The sequence below is a fragment of the Meriones unguiculatus genome, chromosome X (genome assembly GCF_030254825.1).
Source record: "Meriones unguiculatus strain TT.TT164.6M chromosome X, Bangor_MerUng_6.1, whole genome shotgun sequence".
NCBI classification, from domain to species: domain Eukaryota; kingdom Metazoa; phylum Chordata; class Mammalia; order Rodentia; family Muridae; genus Meriones; species Meriones unguiculatus.
This window is the reverse complement of record NC_083369.1, coordinates 119155051-119159987: the sequence shown is the minus strand read 5'-3', so window position 1 is coordinate 119159987 and position 4937 is coordinate 119155051. Positions and strand designations below refer to the sequence as shown.

General features: G+C 39.9%; 1 pseudogene; it reads right to left on the bottom strand.

The window, feature by feature from the left end:
• Positions 1-4145: 4145 nt before the first annotated feature.
• Positions 4146-4690, bottom strand: LOC110543190 (calcineurin subunit B type 1-like; annotated as a pseudogene).
• Between the last annotated feature and the right edge of the window lie 247 nt (positions 4691-4937).

Genomic DNA, 4937 nt, shown 5'->3' with positions numbered 1-4937 from the left:
GGGAGATTATCATGTGGTTTTTTTCTTTCAGTTTGTTAATATGGTGGATCACATTGATGGATTTCCGTATATTGAACCACCCCTGCATACCTGGGATGAAGCCTACTTGGTCATAGTGGATAATATCTTTGGTGTGTTCTTGGATTCGGTTTGCAAGTATTTTATTAAGTATTTTTGCATCAATGTTCATAAGGGAGATTGGCCGGAAGTTCTCTTTCTTTGTTGAGTCTTTGTGAGGTTTAGGTACCAACGTGACTGTGGCTTCATAGAATGAATTTGGTAATATTCCTTCTGTTTCTATTTTGTGGAATAGTTTGAAGAGAATTGGTGTTAGCTCTTCTTTGAAGGTCTGGTAGAATTCTGCGTTGAAGCCATCTGGTCCTGGGCTTTTTTTGGATGGGAGACTTTTGATGACCGCTTCTATTTCTTTGGGGGATATAGGTCTATTTAGTTGATTTACCTGGTCCTGGTTCAGCTTTGGTAAGTCAAATCGATCAAGAAAATTGTCCATTTCATTTAGATTTTCAAATTTTGTGGCATATAGACTTTTGAAGTAAGTCCTAATGATTGTTTGGATTTCCTCAGTGTCTGTAGTTATATCCCCCTTTTCATTTCTGATTTTGTTGATTTGGGTGGTGTCTCTCTGCCTTTTAGTTAGCCTGGCTAAGGGTTTGTCGATCTTGTTGATTTTCTCAAAGAACCAGCTCTTGGTTTCATTGATTCTTTGAATTGTTTTATTTGTTTCCAATTGATTGATTTCAGCCCTGAGTTTGATTATTTCCAGCCGTCTACTCCTTCTTGGTGTGTCTGCTTCTTCTTTTTCTAGGGTTTTTAAGTGAGCCATTAGGGTGCTTGAATGAGCTGTCTCGAATTTCTTTTTGAAGGCACTTAGTGCTATGAACTTTCCTCTTAGCACTTCTTTCATTGTGTCCCACAAGTTCGGGTATGTTGTGTCTTCATTTTCATTGATTTCTAGAAAGACTTTAATTTCTTTCTTTATTTCTTCCCTGACCCAGCTGTCATTTAGTAACAAGTTGTTCAGTTTCCATGTGTGTGTAGGCTTTTTGTTATTTCTGTTATTGTTGAAGTCCAGCTTTATTCCATGGTGATCAGACAAGATACATGGGATTATTTCAATCTTCTTGTATTTGTTGAGGCTTGCTTTGTGACCCACTATGTGGTCTATTTTGGAGAAGGTTCCATGAGGTGCTGAGAAGAAGGTAAATTCTTTTGTGTTTGGGTGTAAAGTTCTGTAAATGTCTGTTAGGTCCATTTGATTCATGACCTCTGTCAGAGACATTGTTTCTTTGTTTAATTTCTGTTTGGTTGACCTGTCCTTTGTTGAGAGTGGGGTGTTGAAGTCTCCCACTATTAATGTGTGTGGATCTATATGTGCTTTAAATTTTATCAATGTATCTTTCACAAATGTGGGAGCCCTTGTATTTGGGGCATATATGTTCAGGATTGTGATGTCTTCCTGGTGGAATTTTCCCTTGATGAGTATGAAGTGTCCTTCCCCATCTCTTTTGATTAATTTTGGTTGAAAGTCTATTTTATCAGATATTAGAATGGCTACTCCTGCTTGCTTCTTGGGTCCGTTTGCTTGGAAAGTCGTCTTCCAACCCTTTACCCTCAGGTAATGTCTATCTTTGTGTCTTAGGTGTGTTTCTTGTATGCAACAGATTGCTGGGTTTTGTTTACGTATCCATTCTGTTAATCTGTGTCTTTTTATTGGAGAGTTGAGTCCATTGATGTTGAGAGAGATTAATGACCAGTGGCTGTTAGATCTCTTGATTTTGATGTTGGCTGTGGTCATCAGGTTGTGTGCTTGGTTGCTTTTTGTTTTACTGAAGTGAGGTTATTTATTTCCTGTGTTTTCTTGAATGTAGCTAGCTTTCTAGAACTCATTGGTACAGGGGGAAACTTCCTGAACAGAACACCAACAGCACAGGCTCTAAGAACAACAACCAATAAATGGGACCTCATGAAACTGAAAAGCTTCTGTAAAGCAAAGGACACCGTCATCAAAACAAAGCGACCACCTACAGATTGGGAAAGAATCTTCACCAACCCTTTATCTGACAGAGGACTCATATCCAACCTCATTAGCCATTAGGGAAATGCAAATCAAAACAACCCTGAGATTTCACCTTACACCCATGAGAATGGCCAAGATCAAAAACTCAAGTGACAACACATGCTGGAGAGGTTGTGGAGAAAGGGGAACCCTTCTCCACTGCTGGTGGGAATGTAAACTTGTACAACCACTCTGGAAATCAATCTGGCGCTTTCTCAGACAACTAGGAATAGCACTTCCTCAAGATCCAGCCATACCACTACTGGGCATATATCCAAAAGAGGCTCAAGTACACAAAAAGGACATTTGCTCAACCATGTTTGTAGCAGCTTTATTTGTAATAGCCAGAAGCTGGAAACAACCCACATGCCCCTCAACTGAAGAATGGATGCAGAAATTGTGGTACATCTACACAATGGAATATTACTCAGCAATGAAAAATAAGGAAATCATGAAATTTGCAGGTAAATGGTGGGATCTGGAAAGGATCATCCTGAGTGAGTTGTCTCAGAAGCAAAAAGACACACATGGTATATACTCACTCATATAGACATACAACATAGGACAAACCCACTAAAACCTGTGCATCTAAAGAAACTAAGCAAGAGAGAGGACCCTAACTAAAACGTCCAATCCCCATCCAGAAAGGCAAAGAGGATGGACATCAGAAGAAGAAGAAAACAGGAAACAACCTAGGAACCTACCACAGAGGGCCTCTGAAAGCCTCTGCCCTTCAGACTATCAAAGCAGATGCTGAGCCTGATGGGCAACTGTTGGGCAGAGTGAACGGAATTTTAGGTAAGAACTGGGAAATAGTAAGAGCTGGAGAGGACAGGGTCTCCACAAGGAGAGCAACAGAACAAGAAAATTTGAACATAGGGAACTTCCCAGAGACTCATACTCCAACCAAGGACTATTCATGGAGATAACCTAGAACCCCTGCACAGATGTAGCCCAGGGCAGTTCAGAGTCCAATTGGGTTACATAGTAATGTGAAGAGGGACTACCTCTGACATAATCTGATTGGCCTGTTCTTTAATCACCTCCCTCTGGGGGGGGGGAGCAGCCTTACCAGGCCACAGTAGAGGACAATACAGCCACTTTTGATGTGAACTGACAGACTAAGATCAGAAAGGAGAGGAGAACCTCCCCTATTAATGGACTTGGGGAGTGGCATGCAAGCAGAGGGAGGAGGGAGGGTGGGATTGGGATGGGAGGAGGGAGGGGCTTATGGGGGGATGCAGAATGAATAAAGTGTAAAAAAAAAAAAGCACATTTACATAACGTAACCGGGTTTACAAAGAAACCAAAGCTTTCATTACACATAGCAGCCTGAAACATCCATAACATATGCAGGTCTTCTATGGACACAGGAGCCCAACTCTTGGCAATAGCACAGAACTAGACCTCCAACGGAGATGGATTAATCGCTGCTCAGCAATAAGACACAGTCCCTGGAAACATAATCAGAGATATAAATAAATTTACAGACTCATTAAAAATGTAATTAAAGTAAATAGTAGGGCAATAACAAATGTTTTATCAATCTCTCAAAGGAGAAAGCACAGGCAAAAGAAAATAGCTGACCAGGCAAAAATGGTAAACCTTCTACCTACATACAAAACTGTGTGAAATAAATGTAAGGATGTTTTATGTTCGAAGTTCTGCTTGACACTTTTATACTCTAAAATTTTGTTGCTGAATCAAGTATATTAAATTAAAAGCCAGTCTACTAAATACATAGTAATTTACATATATTTATGTATATAGGTATTCTTATTATAAAAGATGAAGTTAAATAATGAAATTAAAACCCATCTCCTTCCTTTTCTCCACCATACTCCTATGTGTACTCCATACACCTTCAAATTTAAGGTGCTACACTCAGTTATTGAGAGAACAGGAGTTTGAGAACAAGTAGTTGTTTTCCTGAGGCTCACGTAGGAAAATGTGGCTTCACAGGTGAAACACTTTAATTTAAATACACACCAAAAATTGCTCCATGTCTTTAGCAGATCTTCAGAGATAGAGAAAATAGCAAAAGTATTAGGTTGTATTCTTCAGAGAGTCACACATCTACCACCATCTTTTTGTGAATATCTAAACTACTTACAACAGCACAGCCTTTGGCAAAGGATATTCTTCCTTCTCCATCCTTATCTGCATTTAAAATTGTTTTGTCTACAATCTGCAGTAACTGTGTGTCTTTCAGGTTGTTCCCATCCGTCATCTTCAACACCTGGAAGAGTTCTCCATTGGAAATATAGCCATCTTTATCCATGTCACAAATAATGGAAAGCAACCCTCAACTTGGGTTCCTTATCACCTTTGACATGGAATATAACCTCTGAATATAACCTCTGGGAGACTCCTTAAATGAATTCTCTGAAGTCTACTCCTTCATCTGCATACTTCTCTGTCTGTGTCAAATATGTTTATTACCCACTGTATGAAAGGATTCTGATGTACCTCAGGCAATGACATGAACTCTTCCAATCTCAAAGAACCAGAATTGTCCAAATCCAGTTTTTTGGATCTCTTTTCTAGCCTTTTAATTTCATCAGCATCAAAGTGTGAGCACATTTCCAAAGGGCAACTTGCCTCATTTCTCATCTTTCTTGGCAGGCAGTGCTGGTGCAGCCACAGCATCTTGCCGTCTTGAGCAAGGAGGGCAGGGTCCCTGTAGGAGATGCTTCAGCTGGAGGGAGGTTTTCAATCTCACACTCATGGGCAGCCCTGACTTGCTACAGTGGCTTGTGCTGACTGCAACCTCAAAGGCACCCTGTTTTGTTTTTTAATATTTAGTTAGTTTCTATTCTGAACGTTGTTATGTCATTTTCTTTCTCTGTTGCTTACTAAC